We start from the raw sequence: 17,806 nt of genomic DNA on the forward strand, positions 1-17,806 counted from the left end.
TCTAAGAAGTGTTCGGTTGTATCTACGAAATCATTGTCCACCAGACAGTAGTACCTTCCGTGGTCCCTCAACCAACAAGAAGCTTCTACATGACCCGCACGGTGACCTTTACATCTCCTCTCCTGGTAGCAATGAGCTTGTTCAGATGCCGCTGTGACAAGAACAGGACCTGCACATGGTGCAGTCACCAGTCCTCTAGTCTAAACTCGGCAGCGGACGTCTGGTCAGTGTGTACAGAGACAGATTTAAAGAAACAGCACCATAAATCCTCCAGACAGAAGCAGTGACTGTTTTATGAGGCCCTGGACACTCTTCCTGTTCCTCATAAAAAAAAAAAATTAACAGGAGTTTTATTTAGATAATTTTTTTTTTACTTATTTTTTACAATGAATTTTTTATTTTGTTTATTTTATATTTTAATTTAGTTTACATTTGTTTTTACTTTACATTTTGTCATTCTGATCCATCGAGAGCCTCGGCAGTGTCGGACCTGAGGCCCACCAGATACAATCATTCTGGGGTCTAACCTGCATCAACCCAGACCGTAGACCCGAGTAGCCTCCACATTGGTTTAACTTTAGCAGAACTTCTGAGTTTATTGGTTGTAATAATCTTCACCCACCAGAGGTGGACCAGGACAACACTGGGGCCTGCTTAGAATTTAGGCCAGCCCTGGATACAAGCCACCGCTGCCACCAGCCAGGAACATACACGGCTCCATCTCATCATCATGGAGTCAGGGAAAATCCCTTGCATTTCATGAGTGGACCGGGGATTAGCCACAGCGGCTCACATGACTACCTGGTGGCTCACATGACTCCCTGGCGGCTCCCATGACTCCCTGGCGGCTCCCATGACTCCCTGGCGGCTCCCATGACTCCCTGGTGGCTCCCATGACTCCCTGGCGGCTCCCATGACTCCCTGGCGGCACCCATGACTCCCTGGCGGCTCTCGCTGGCCACAGTATTTGGAGAGTTAAAGTACCAATGCAAAGCGAGAGCCAATGAAGGGTAACTTCTTTTTGTTTTACCACCCTTGTCATGGCCCATTTGGGGACTTTAAATTCAGTCGTACCTTATCCTTCAAGAGACAACTGAAGACACAGAGAACAATGTCAGCAAAACCCCCCGGGGCCCTGGGCAAGAGCTGGAACTATGGCTCCTAGTTCCAGCACAACTAATCCAAAAGTCTCAGTGGTTAATCAGAGGTCCCCCGGGGTAACTTGATTTACATAAATGAAACCCACTAAAGCCACTCATTGGCCACAGCAGGTTTCAGTTTATGTGCAACCAGTGACATCCCCACTGATTGTCAAGAGGAAAATCTCTGAAGTGCCCCACTGGGTTATGAGATGCCTCACTACGTACTGAGGTGCCTCACGATCTAATATGGTACTTAAATATGTACTGAGGTGCCCCACTATGTACTGAGGTGTCCCACTAAGTAATGAGCTGCCCCACTAAGTAATGAGCTGCCCCACTATGTACTGAGGAGCCCCGTTAAGTAATGAGCTGCCCCACTATGTACTGAGGAGCCCCACTATGTACTGAGCTGCCCCACTATGTACTGAGCTGCCCTACTATGTAACTGAGGAGCCCCACTATGTACTGAGGAGCCCCACTATGTACTGAGGAGCCCCACTATGTACTGAGGTGGCCCACTAAGTAATGATCTGCCCCACTATGTACTGAGGAGTCCCACTATGTACTGAGGTGTCCCACTAAGTAATGAACTGCCCCACTAAGTAATGAGCTACCCCACTATGTACTGAGGTGCCCCATTGTGTTTTAAGGTGTCTCGCTATGTACTAAGGTGCCCCACTATTTACTGAGGTGCCCCACTATGTACTGAGGAGCCCCACTAAGTAATGAGCTGCCCCACTAAGTAATGAGCTGCCCCACTATGTACTGAGGAGCTCCACTAAGTAATGAGCCGCCCCACTATGTACTGAGGTGCCCCATTGTGTTTTGAGGTGTCTTACTATGTACTAAAGGTGCCCCACTATGTACTGAGGTGCCCAACTATGTAATAAGGTGCCCCACTATGTACTGAGGTTCCCCATTGTGTTATGAGGTGCCTCAATGGTTTATGAGATGCCCCACTATGTAATGAGGTGCCCCGCTATGTAATGAGGTGCCTCCCTGGAATATAGTAACTAATAAAGTGTTATCATATCCCGTGGCGCCGGGGAGATGCATCATTGTGTTATCGCAACTTTTTAAAACAAAGATTCAAAAATGACTATACCGTAAGTTTTTTTAAATAAAATTTCTTTGATGTAGAAACATGATCTCTGTAGAGTCCGAGTCACCTGGTCCGAATGTGTCTACGGGACCCTTATGGGAGGAAACGAGTAAAGGGTCCCCTAATGTAAACAGGGGTCGCCCCCCAGATAGAGAGGGGGTTCGGGGGGGTTTATGGCTCCGCAGGAAGCGGCAAATAATAAAAATACTTGGACCGCAAACGTTTGGTGACTTTATCTAAATATTTGTAAGCTGCAAGTGAAGAGATAAGAGAGTTTATACAACGGAGGGGAATGAAGTGCGGCCGAGGGTCCGGGGCGGGAGGCGGCGGCCCCCAGGATATCTGCTTCCGACAGATACTGGGGTATTAATAACATCCCACAAGTCTTGTACAGACTGGACCAGGATCGTTACATTGTGTTATATTATTATTGGGATTTCTGATTATTACAAGAAATATTTAACTATAATAAAAAATAAAGTAAAAAAAAAAAATTGCATCCAACCTGAATGACGAGTTTTTTGCCGTTTTATGGTAAATATAGTTTTTTGAGAATATTTAACTGTAATTTGCTTTTATTGGTTGAGTTTTTTTTACTTTTGTGCTGTTATAACTTTTTTTTATTGTAAATCTTGTGGTTTTAGAGATATAATTTGTTTTATGTTATAAAGTTTTTACAGATTTTTGATCATTAAATTTTTTGTATTTTTCTTATACATAATTCTCTGTATTTTCCTACACTTTCCTGTAATGATTGTATAATATTTCTGTATCGGTTCCTCCATCTCTGGTGATTTTCCCACTTTCCGCACGTTTCCTGTCCCCCCCCCCCCCCCGCGCTAATCTGGATGAATAATAGTTATAATTAATGGCTAATTATCCCAATACACAAACACGTCCTCCATAGACTCCCGGAAGCCGATCTGTTCCTGGGGTTTAATGTCGCAGAACCGTCCTGGGAAACGTATGGAGACGTATATTAAGGTCATTAAGGTCGGAGGGGTAAAGGGAGGCTGCCAGGAGGAACTATCTAGGAACCCGGAGCTGTCACCTGTGTGTGCAGAGGGCCTGACAGCAAGAACTATCTAGGAACATCAAGGTGAAGATTTAGCCAAGACCTGTTTTCTAGGTATAATTGACCTGTGTCCTCTGACCTGGGAGGAGTTACTGTATTTATTAGTGTAGATGTCTATCTGACCCCCGCACTGGTAGTGATGCAGGGACTTGTCCTGACTGTACAGATGAGGACTAGAGGTCTTACGGTCCACAGAGATATATATAACCATACCTCACACTGCTGTGCTCTGTGCTCTCTGCAGCCAGTGTTATGTATTGTCCCTGGAGAGATGTGTAATCAGACCTCACACTGCTGTGCTCTCTGCAGCCAGTGTTATGTATTGTCCCTGGAGAGATGTGTAATCAGACCTCACACTGCTGTGCTCTGTGCTCTCTGCAGCCAGTGTTATGTATTGTCCCTGGAGAGATGTGTAATCAGACCTCACACTGCTGTGCTCTGTGCTCTCTGCAGCCAGTGTTATGTATTGTCCCTGGAGAGATGTGTAATCTCTCTCCCAGAATCCGCCCTTAGACATTACTGACATTTCAGGAGCAGAGATGAAGCGCCTACAGGCTCTGCTCCGCCCCCACTGCACTTTGTGGCTAATTTACAAATAATTCATCACCTGTTGTCTCGATGCTGCTGCAGCATTGTCCATGATGAGGTGCACCTAGCCCCCGCCACTCAGGTAGGTCCTAAGAGAGTCCTGACAATACAGAACCTAGAGACCCGATCAACCACTGGTCCAATAGTAACACTCGTTTAAGGCGTCGCTCCCAGAATCCCTTGCCTCAGGATTAGATAAACGCATCTCATATGACGAAACGAAGAAAGATTATAAATTAAATCATTTGATTACAAGAAGGAAAATTTCAATTCCTCATCAGTGATCAGCAAATCCATGTATCTAATCCTGTCCTGTGTGGTATCCAGAGATACATTACATGGCTAAAGAGGAGGGACCAGCACATTACATGAATATAGAGGAGCGACCAGCACATTACATGGCTAAAGAGGAGGGACCAGCACATTACATGAATATAGAGGAGCGACCAGCACATTACATGAATATAGAGGAGCGACCAGCACATTACATGGCTAAAGAGGAGGGACCAGCACATTACATGAATATAGAGGAGCGACCAGCACATTACATGACTATAGAGGTGGGACCAGCACATTACATGACTATAGAGGAGGGACCAGCACGTTACATGACTATAGAGGAGGGACCAGCACATTACATGACTATAGAGGAGGGACCAGCACATTACATGACTATAGAGGTGGGACCAGCACATTACATGACTATAGAGGAGGGACCAGCACGTTACATGACTATAGAGGAGGGACCAGCACATTACATGACTATAGAGGAGGGACCAGCACATTACATGACTATAGAGGAGGGACCAGCACGTTACATGACTATAGAGGAGGGACCAGCACATTACATGACTATAGAGGAGCGACCAGCACATTACATGACTATAGAGGAGCGACCAGCACATTACATGACTATAGAGGAGTGACCAGCACAATACATGACTATAGAGGAGCGACCAGCACATTACATGAATATAGAGGAGGGACCAGCCCATTACATGATTATAGAGGAGGGACCAGCACATTACATGTCTATAGAGGAGGGACCAGCACATTACATGATTATAGAGGAGGGACCAGCACATTACATGACTATAGAGGAGCGACCAGCACATTACATGACTATAGAGGAGGGACCAGCACATTACATGACTATAGAGGAGGGACCAGCACATTACATGACTATAGAGGAGCGACCAGCACATTACATGACTATAGAGGAGGGACCAGCACATTACATGACGATAGAGGAGGGACCAGCACATTACATGACGATAGAGGAGGGACCAGCACATTACATGACTATAGAGGAGCGACCAGCACATTACATGGCTATAGAGGAGGGACCAGCACATTACCTGACTATAAAGGAGGGACCAGCGCATTACATGACTATAGAGGAGCGACCTGCACATTACATGACTATAGAGGAGGGACCAGCACATTACATGACTATAGAGGAGGGACCAGCACATTACATGATTATAGAGGAGGGACCAGCACATTACATGAATATAGAGGAGGGACCAGCACATTACATGATTATAGAGGAGGGACCAGCACATTACATGACTATAGAGGAGGGACCAGCGCATTACATGAATGTAGAGGAGCGACCAGCACATTACATGACTATATAGAGGAGGGACCAGCACATTACATGACTATAGAGGAGCGACCAGCACATTACATGACTATAGAGGAGTGACCAGCACAATACATGACTATAGAGGAGCGACCAGCACATTACATGAATATACAGGAGGGAGCAGCACATTACATGACTATAGAGGAGCGACCAGCACATTACATGATTATAGAGGAGGGACCAGCACATTACATGACTATAGAGGAGCGACCAGCACATTACATGACTATAGAGGAGGGACCAGCACATTACATGACTATAGAGGAGGGACCAACACATTACATGACTATAGAGGAGCGACCAGCACATTACATGACTATAGAGGAGCGACCAGCACATTACATGACTATAGAGGAGGGACCAGCACATTACATGACTATAGAGGAGGGACCAACACATTACATGACTATAGAGGAGCGAGCAGCACATTACATGACTATAGAGGAGGGACCAGCACGTTACATGACTATAGAGGAGGGACCAGCGCATTACATGAATATAGAGGAGGGACCAGCACATTACATGACTATAGAGGAGGGACCAGCACATTACATGACTATAGAGGAGGGACCAGCACATTACATGACTATAGAGGAGGGAACAGCACGTTACATGACTATAGAGGAGGGACCAGCACATTACATGAATATAGAGGAGGGACCAGCACATTACATGACTATAGAGGAGGGACCAGCACATTACATGACTATAGAGGAGGGACCAGCGCATTACATGACTATAGAGGAGGGACCAGCGCATTACATGAATGTAGAGGAGCGACCAGCACATTACATGACTATATAGAGGAGGGACCAGCACATTACATGACTATAGAGGAGCGACCAGCACATTACATGACTATAGAGGAGTGACCAGCACATTACATGACTATAGAGGAGTGACCAGCACAATACATGACTATAGAGGAGCGACCAGCACATTACATGAATATACAGGAGGGAGCAGCACATTACATGACTATAGAGGAGCGACCAGCACATTACATGATTATAGAGGAGGGACCAGCACATTACATGACTATAGAGGAGCGACCAGCACATTACATGACTATAGAGGAGGGACCAGCACATTACATGACTATAGAGGAGGGACCAACACATTACATGACTATAGAGGAGCGACCAGCACATTACATGACTATAGAGGAGCGACCAGCACATTACATGACTATAGAGGAGGGACCAGCACATTACATGACTATAGAGGAGGGACCAGCACATTACATGACTATAGAGGAGGGGCCAGCACATTACATGACTATAGAGGAGGGACCAGCACATTACATGACTATAGAGGAGGGACCAGCGCATTACATGAATATAGAGGAGCGACCAGCACATTACATGAATATAGAGGAGGGACCAGCACATTACATGACTAAAGAGGAGGGACCAGCACATTACATGACTATAGAGGAGGGACCAGCGCATTACATGACTATAGAGGAGCGACCAGCACATTACATGACTATAGAGGAGCGACCAGCGCATTACATGACTATAGAGGAGGGACCAGCACATTACATGACTACAGAGGAGCGACCAGCACATTACATGACTATAGAGGAGCGACCAGCACATTACATGACTATAGAGGAGCGACCAGCACATTACATGACTATAGAGGAGCGACCAGCACATTACATGACTATAGAGGAGGGACCAGCACATTACATGACTATAGAGGAGGGAACAGCACATTACATGACTATAGAGGAGGGACCAGCACATTACATGACTATAGAGGAGGGACCAGCACGTTACATGACTATAGAGGAGGGACCAGCACATTACATGACTATAGAGGAGCGACCAGCACATTACATGACTATAGAGGAGGGACCAGCACATTACATGACTATAGAGGAGGGACCAGCACATTACATGACTATAGAGGAGGGACCAGCGCATTACATGACTATAGAGGAGGGACCAGCACATTACATGACTATAGAGGAGGGACCAGCACATTACATGATTATAGAGGAGGGACCAGCACATTACATGACTATAGAGGAGGGACCAGCACATTACATGGCTATAGAGGAGGGACCAGCACATTACATGGCTATAGAGGAGGGACCAGCACATTACATGGCTATAGAGGAGCGACCAGCGCATTACATGACTATAGAGGAGCGACCAGCACATTACATGACTATAGAGGAGGGACCAGCACATTACATGACTATAGAGGAGGGACCAGCACATTACATGACTATGGGGGAGCGACCAGCACATTACATGACTATAGAGGAGCGACCAGCGCATTACATGATTATAGAGGAGGGACCAGCACATTACATGGCTATAGAGGAGGCACCAGCGCATTACATGACTATAGAGGAGCGACCAGCACATTACATGACTATAGAGGAGGGACCAGCGCATTACATGACTATAGAGGAGGGACCAGCACATTACATGACTATAGAGGAGGGACCAGCACATTACATGGCTATAGAGGAGCGACCAGCACATTACATGGCTATAGAGGAGCGACCAGCACATTACATGACTATAGAGGAGGGACCAGCACATTACATGACTATAGAGGAGGGACCAGCACATTACATGAATATAGAGGAGGGACCAGCACGTTACATGACTATAGAGGAGGGACCAGCGCATTACATGACTATAGAGGAGCGACCAGCACATTACATGACTATAGAGGAGGGACCAGCGCATTACATGACTATAGAGGAGCGACCAGCGCATTACATGACTATATAGTAGTACTGTGCTGTGCCCATATATACAGGATGGGAGTAGTAGTACTGTGCTGTGCCCATGTATACAGGATAGGAGTAGCAGTACTGTGCTGTGCCCATATATACAGGATAGGAGTAGTAGTACTGTGCTGTGCCCATATATACATGATAGGAGTAGTAGTACTGTGCTGTGCCCATATATTGTGGATAGGAGTAGTAGTACTGTGCTGTGCTATATATACAGGATAGGAGTAGTAGTACTGTGCTGTGCTCATATATACAGGATAGGAGTAGTAGTACTGTGCTGTGCCCATATATACAGGATGGGAGTAGTAGTACTGTGCTGTGCCCATATATACAGGATAGGAGTAGTAGTACTGTGCTGTGCCCATATATACAGGATAGGAGTAGTAGTACTGTACTGTGCTCATATATACAGGATAGGAGTAGTAGTACTGTGCTGTGCCCATATATACAGGATAGGAGTAGTAGTACTGTGCTGTGCCCATATATACAGGATAGGAGTAGTAGTGCAGTGCTGTGCCCATATATACAGGATAGGAGTAGTAGTACTGTGCTGTGCCCATATATACAGGATAGGAGTAGTAGTACTGTGCTGTGCCCATATACACAGGATAGGAGTAGTAATACTGTGCTGTGCCCATATATACAGGATAGGAGTAGTAGTGCTCTGCCCATATATACAGGATAGAAGTAGTAGTACTGTGCTGTGCTCATATATACAGGATAGGAGTAGTAGTACTGTGCTGTGCCCATATATACAGGATGGGAGTAGTAGTACTGTGCTCATATATACAGGATAGGAGTGGTAGTACTGTGCTGTGCCCATATATACAGGATAGAAGTAGTAGTACTGTGCTGTGCCCATATACAGGATAGGAGTAGTAGTACTGTGCTGTGCCCATATATACAGGATAGGAGTAGTAGTACTGAGCTGTATCCATATATACAGGATAGGAGTAGTAGTACTGAGCTGTGCCTATATATACAGGATAGGAGTAGTAGTACTGTGCTGTGCCATATATACAGGATAGGAGTAGTAGTACTATGCTGTGCTCATATATACAGGATAGAAGTAGTAGTACTGTGCTGTGCCATATATAGAGGATAGGAGCAGTAGTACTGTGCTGTGCTCATATATACAGGATAGGAGTAGTAGTACTGTGCTGTGCCCATATATACAGGATGGGAGTAGTAGTACTGTGCTGTGCTCATATATACAGGATAGGAGTGGTAGTACTGTGCTGTGCCCATATATACAGGATAGAAGTAGTAGTACTGTGCTGTGCCCATATATACAGGATAGGAGTAGTAGTACTGTGCTGTGCCTATATATACAGGATAGGAGTAGTAGTACTGTGCTGTGCCCATATATACAGGATAGGAGTAGTAGTGCTGTGCTGTGCCCATATATACAGGATAGGAGTAGTAGTACTGTGCTGTGTCCATATATAGAGGATAGGAGTAGTAGTACTGTGCTGTGCCCATATATACAGGATATGAGTAGTACTGTGCTGTGCCCATATATACAGGATAGGAGTAGTAGTACTGTGCTGTGCTCATATATACAGGATAGGAGTAGTAGTACTGTGCTGTCCATATATACAGGATAGGAGTAGTAGTACTGTGCTGTCTATATATACAGGATAGGAGTAGTAGTACTGTGCTGTGCCCATATATACAGGATAGGAGTAGTAGTACTGTGCTGTGCCCATATATACAGGATGGGAGTAGTAGTACTGTGCTGTGCCCATATATACAGGATGGGAGTAGTAGTACTGTGCTGTGCCCATATATACAGGATAGGAGTAGTAGTACTGTGCTGTGCCCATATATACAGGATAGGAGTAGTAGTACTGCGCTGTGCCCATATATACAGGATGGGAGTAGTAGTACTGTGCTGTACTCCTATATACAGGATAGGAGTAGTAGTGCTGTGCTGTGCCCATATATACAGGATGGGAGGAGTAGTACTGTGCTGTGCCCATATATACAGGATAGGAGTAGTAGTACTGTGCCCATATATACAGGATGGGAGTAGTAGTACTGTGCTGTGCCCATATATACAGGATAGGAGTAGTAGTACTGTGCTGTGCCCATATATACAGGATATGAGTAGTAGTACTGTGCTGTGCCCATATATACAGGATAGGAGTAGTAGTACTGTGCTGTGCCCATATACAGGATAGGAGTAGTAGTACTGTGCTGTGCCCATATATACAGGATAGGAGTAGTAGTGCAGTGCTGTGCCCATATATACAGGATAGGAGTAGTAGTACTGTGCTGTGCCCATATATACAGAATAGGAGTAGTAGTACTGTGCTGTGCCCATATATACAGGATAGGAGTAGTAGAACTGTGCTGTGTACATATATACAGGATAGGAGTAGTAGTACTGTGCTGTGCCCATATATACAGAATAGGAGTAGGAGTACTGAGCTGTATCCATATATACAGGATATGAGTAGTAGTACTGTGCTGTGCCCATATATACAGGATAGGAGTAGGAGTACTGTGCTGTTCCCATATATACAGGATAGGAGTAGTAGTACTGTGCTGTACCCATATATACAGGATAGGAGTAGTAGTACTATGCTGTGCCCATATATACAGGATAGGAGTAGTAGTACTGTGCTGTGCCCATATATACAGGATAGGAGTAGTAGTACTGTGCTGTGCCCATATATACAGGATAGGAGTAGTAGTACTGTGCTGTGCCCATATATACAGAATAGGAGTAGTAGTACTGTGCTGGATAATTGGGCAGTAATGTCAGGTTAGGGGCCCCTGATAAATAATCTGCTGGATGTGGGGCCCCAGGACAGTATCCGGGCGTCCTGTGTGTAGTGGAGCATCATCTGTTACTCTGCTCCATCTGCTGCGGGAGAAGGGCAGATGCTGCGCAGATACCACGCGCCTGGAAACCGTACGTCTTCTATATGACACACATATTGTGTAAACTGTTTGGAAAGTTCTCTGAGAGACATCGCAGTCCTGGGGGCTCAGCACAAGAGGCGCTGTCACCGTCACATCAGCACAGGCTCCGGGCTTAGGCGGAAAGACACATTTTTACTCTAAAAACGCTAAAAAAACCACTGAGTTATGACCCAGAAGGAGGAGGCGAGACAGATGGTGTCAGTCCAGACCGTCCCTTTAAGAAGCAGTCACCGGATAATGGGAAAAGGATCGACTTTTTTAGGGATAAATGTCGTATATACAATAATAACGGCTGGAATGTGCGAAGCCGCGGCCAGAAGCGCGAATGGGAAGTATCAAAACAATAAGGAGGAGGTGACAGCGCAATATCTCATGTATCCTGCACGTGGATGGACAGAACCAGCACATAAACCATAGCGCACAATGTATACACAGCGCCGCGCACATCACAGCCACACGCTCCGCACACGACAACACCGGGTGATCATCTCCAGGGACGTCACCGGAGGAGAGGAACATAGTATATAATAGTATCACAGGAGCCATATACACAGGGGCAGTATTATATACATGTACATAGGGGCAGTATTATATACATGTACATAGGGGCAGTATTATATACATGTACATAGGGGCAGTATTATATACATGTACATAGGGGGCAGTATTATATACATGTACATAGGGGCAGTAATATATACATGTACATAGGGGGCAGTATTATATACATGTACATAGGGGGCAGTATTATATACATGTACATAGGGGCAGTATTATATACATGTACATAGGGGCAGTATTATATACATGTACATAGGGGGCAGTATTATATACATGTACATAGGGGGCAGTATTATATACATGTACATAGGGGGCAGTATTATATACATGTACATAGGGGGCAGTATTATATACATGTACATAGGGGGCAGTATTATATACATGTACATAGGGGCAGTATTATATACATGTACATAGGGGGCAGTATTATATACATGTACATAGGGGCAGTATTATATACATGAACATAGGGGCAGTATTATATACATGTACATAGGGGGCAGTATTATATACATGTACATAGGGGCAGTATTATATACATGAACATAGGGGCAGTATTATATACATGTACATAGGGGGCAGTATTATATACATGTACATAGGGGCAGTATTATATACATGAACATAGGGGCAGTATTATATACATGTACATAGGGGCAGTATTATATACATGTACATAGGGGCAGTATTATATACATGTACATAGGGGGCAGTATTATATACATGTACATAGGGGCAGTATTATATACATGAACATAGGGGCAGTATTATATACATGCACATAGGGGGCAGTATTATATACATGCACATAGGGGGCAGTATTATATACATGTACATAGGGGGCAGTATTATATACATGTACATAGGGGGCAGTATTATATACATGTACATAGGGGGCAGTATTATATACATGCACATAGGGGGCAGTATTATATACATGTACATAGGGGGCAGTATTATATACATGTACATAGGGGCAGTAATATATACATGTACATAGGGGGCAGTATTATATACATGTACATAGGGGGCAGTATTATATACATGTACATAGGGGCAGTAATATATACATGTACATAGGGGGCAGTATTATATACATGTACATAGGGGGCAGTATTATATATATGTACATAGGGGGCAGTATTATAGTAGTTATATTCCTGTACATAGGGGGCAGTATTATAGTAGTTATATTCCTGTACATAGGGGGCAGTATTATAGTAGTTATATTCTTGTACATAGGGGGCAGTATTATAGTAGTTATATTCTTGTACATAGGGGGCAGTATTATAGTAGTTATATTCCTGTACATAGGGGGCAGTATTATAGTAGTTATATTCTTGTACATAGGAGGCAGTATTATAGTAGTTATATTCTTGTACATAGGGGGCAGTATTATAGTAGTTATATTCTTGTACATAGGGGCAGTATTATAGTAGTTATATTCCTGTACATAGGGGACAGTATTATAGTAGTTATATTCCTGTACATAGGGGGCAGTATTATAGTAGTTATATTCCTGTACATAGGGGCAGTATTATAGTAGTTATATTCCTGTACATAGGAGGCAGTATTATAGTAGTTATATTCTTGTACATAGGGGGCAGTATTATAGTAGTTATATTCCTGTACATAGGGGGCAGTATTATAGTAGTTATATTCCTGTACATAGGGGGCAGTATTATAGTAGTTATATCCCTGTACATAGGGGGCAGTATTATAGTAGTTATATTCCTGTACATAGGGGGCAGTATTATAGTAGTTATATTCCTGTACATAGGGGGCAGTATTAAAGTAGTTATATTCCTGTACATAGGGGGCTGTATTATAGTAGTTATATTCTTGTACATAGGGGGCAGTATTATAGTAGTTATATTCTTGTACATAGGGGGCAGTATTATAGTAGTTATATTCCTGTACATAGGAGGCAGTATTATAGTAGTTATATTCCTGTACATAGGGGGCAGTATTATAGTAGTTATATTCCTATACATAGGGGGCAGTATTATAGTAGTTATATTCCTGTACATAGGGGGCAGTATTATAGTAGTTATATTCCTGTACACAGGGGGCAGTATTATAGTAGTTATATTCTTGTACATAGGGGGCAGTATTATAGTAGTTATATTCCTGTACATAGGGGGCAGTATTATAGTAGTTATATTCCTGTACATAGGGGGCAGTATTATAGTAGTTTTATCCCTGTACATAGGGGGCAGTATTATAGTAGTTATATTCCTGTACATAGGGGGCAGTATTATAGTAGTTATATCCCTGTACATAGGGGGCAGTATTATAGTAGTTATATTCCTGTACATAGGGGGCAGTATTATAGTAGTTATATTCCTGTACATAGGAGGCAGTATTATAGTAGTTATATTCCTGTACACAGGGGGCAGTATTATAGTAGTTATATTCCTGTTCATATGGGGCAGTATTATAGTAGTTATATTCCTGTTCATATGGGGCAGTATTATAGTAGTTATATTCCTGTTCATATGGGGCAGTATTATAGTAGTTGTATTCCTGTACATAGGGGGCAGTATTATAGTAGTTATATTCCTGTTCATATGGGGCAGTATTATAGTAGTTATATTCCTGTACATAGGGGGCAGTATTATAGTAGTTATATTCCTATACATAGGGGGCAGTATTATAGTAGTTATATTCCTGTACATAGGGGGCAGTATTATAGTAGTTATATTCCTGTACACAGGGGGCAGTATTATAGTAGTTATATTCTTGTACATAGGGGGCAGTATTATAGTAGTTATATTCCTGTACATAGGGGGCAGTATTATAGTAGTTATATTCCTGTACATAGGGGGCAGTATTATAGTAGTTTTATCCCTGTACATAGGGGGCAGTATTATAGTAGTTATATTCCTGTACATAGGGGGCAGTATTATAGTAGTTATATCCCTGTACATAGGGGGCAGTATTATAGTAGTTATATTCCTGTACATAGGGGGCAGTATTATAGTAGTTATATTCCTGTACATAGGAGGCAGTATTATAGTAGTTATATTCCTGTACATAGGGGGCAGTATTATAGTAGTTATATTCTTGTACATAGGGGGCAGTATTATAGTAGTTATATTCCTGTACATAGGAGGCAGTATTATAGTAGTTATATTCCTGTACATAGGGGGCAGTATTATATACATGTACATAGGGGCAGTATTATATACATGAACATAGGGGCAGTATTATATACATGTACATAGGGGGCAGTATTATATACATGTACATAGGGGCAGTATTATATACATGAACATAGGGGCAGTATTATATACATGTACATAGGGGGCAGTATTATATACATGTACATAGGGGCAGTATTATATACATGAACATAGGGGCAGTATTATATACATGTACATAGGGGCAGTATTATATACATGTACATAGGGGCAGTATTATATACATGTACATAGGGGGCAGTATTATATACATGTACATAGGGGCAGTATTATATACATGAACATAGGGGCAGTATTATATACATGCACATAGGGGGCAGTATTATAGTAGTTATATTCCTGTACATAGGGGGCAGTATTATAGTAGTTATATCCCTGTACATAGGGGGCAGTATTATAGTAGTTATATTCCTGTACATAGGGGGCAGTATTATAGTAGTTATATCCCTGTACATAGGGGGCAGTATTATAGTAGTTATATCCCTGTACATAGGGGGCAGTATTATAGTAGTTATATTCTTGTACATAGGGGGCAGTATTATAGTAGTTATATTCCTGTACATAGGAGGCAGTATTATAGTAGTTATATTCCTGTACATAGGGGGCAGTATTATAGTAGTTATATTCTTGTACATAGGGGGCAGTAATGTATCGATGCTTAAAGAAGATGTGTGGTGCGGAAACTCCGAGAGAATGAGACAATGGTAAGAAGGGGTGGGGGTGGGGCACTCCAGGGTGTAGAGTGCGGGGTACCCTATAAGACCCTAGTATTAAAGATGAGTGGTCCCTGTCCAACCCTTCGAACCTCGCCACGGAGCCGCAGCCCTAGATGGCTGCCGCCCCGTCTGGAGCCTATCCCTACCAACGGCCCTCTGACCCTAATACAGGGGAGGGGGGAGGAGGGGGGGAAGGAGGTGTCCAGAAAAGAGTCTCTTGTGATGCAACAAGTACCCGACCTATCTAGAGGGGAAAGATAGATGTGTCCTCTATTGTGAAAATGGTGGGTATTAATGGCAATAGGCAGGTAAAAAATGTGTAGCTGCAGGGTCACATCTGGTCTTGAGAACCCTACATGTCATGTTTCGCCTCTTCAATTGGGCTCATCAGGGGCAAAAGGAGACCAGAATAACCTGCTTCAAAAGCCTATATAGATGTCTCGGCTGAAGACAGCAAAATGGTGTTAAATAATCTTGAGATAAATTAGGGCAGTGGCCGGATCAAGAGGGTCCGTTCCAAAGAATGGTTGGCATGGACCATAGGTGCCTGGACTTAGAAACGCCAGATGCTGCGCTTAGCGTCCGGCGTGGTGCCCAAGATGTCAGTGGAACACATGAGGCATAATGGCTCCATTATGCCTCATGTGTTCCACTGACATCTTGGGCACCACGCCGGACGCTAAGCGCAGCATCTGGCGTTTCTAAGTCCAGGCACCTATGGTCCATGCCAACCATTCTTTGGAACGGACCCTCTTGATCCGGCCACTGCCCTAATTTATCTCAAGATTATTTAACACCATTTTGCTGTCTTCAGCCGAGACATCTATATAGGCTTTTGAAGCAGGTTATTCTGGTCTCCTTTTGCCCCTGATGAGCCCAATTGAAGAGGCGAAACATGACATGTAGGGTTCTCAAGACCAGATGTGACCCTGCAGCTACACATTTTTTACCTGCCTATTGCCATTAATACCCACCATTTTCACAATAGAGGACACATCTATCTTTCCCCTCTAGATAGGTCGGGTACTTGTTGCATCACAAGAGACTCTTTTCTGGACACCTCCTTCCCCCCCTCCTCCCCCCTCCCCTGTATTAGGGTCAGAGGGCCGTTGGTAGGGATAGGCTCCAGACGGGGCGGCAGCCATCTAGGGCTGCGGCTCCGTGGCGAGGTTCGAAGGGTTGGACAGGGACCACTCATCTTTAATACTAGGGTCTTATAGGGTACCCCGCACTCTACACCCTGGAGTGCCCCACCCCCACCCCTTCTTACCATTGTCTCATTCTCTCGGAGTTTCCGCACCACACATCTTCTTTAAGCATCGATACATTATCACAGACGGTATCTTTTCTGCATGACATTCGGCATCCCGCAATGGGATAACCTCTGCAGAACCACATATACCCAGAAAATTGTGAGTGCCACTCTGCATCATCGGTGCCTACACCCATTATACGGCATCATCCTCACGAACACTGGTAACTGACACATCTATTTTTGTATTTAATATTTTTAAGGATATTTTGCATTAAAAGCTAAGTTTTATATTGGTCCTCCACTTTCCTTGTACTCTTTGTTATACCTACCAAGTGGGGTTTAGGAGGGGGTATACACCACCCTCCTTTTCGTATGTATATAGTGGGCAGTATTATAGTAGTTATATTCCTGTACATAGGGGGCAGTATTATAGTAGTTATATTCCTGTACATAGGGGGCAGTATTATAGTAGTTATATTCCTGTACATAGGGGGCAGTATTATAGTAGTTATATTCTTGTACATAGGAGGCAGTATTATAGTAGTTATATTCTTGTACATAGGAGGCAGTATTATAGTAGTTATATTCTTGTACATAGGGGGCAGTATTATAGTAGTTATATTCCTGTACATAGGGGGCAGTATTATAGTAGTTATATTCCTGTACATAGGGGGAAGTATTATAGTAGTTATATTCCTGTACATAGGGGGCAGTATTATAGTAGTTATATTCCTGTACATAGGGGGCAGTATAATAGTAGTTATATTCTTGTACATAGGGGCAGTATTATAGTAGTTATATTCTTGTACATAGGGGCAGTATAA

This window comes from Engystomops pustulosus, chromosome 6 (genome assembly GCF_040894005.1).
Source record: "Engystomops pustulosus chromosome 6, aEngPut4.maternal, whole genome shotgun sequence".
NCBI lineage: Eukaryota > Metazoa > Chordata > Amphibia > Anura > Leptodactylidae > Engystomops > Engystomops pustulosus.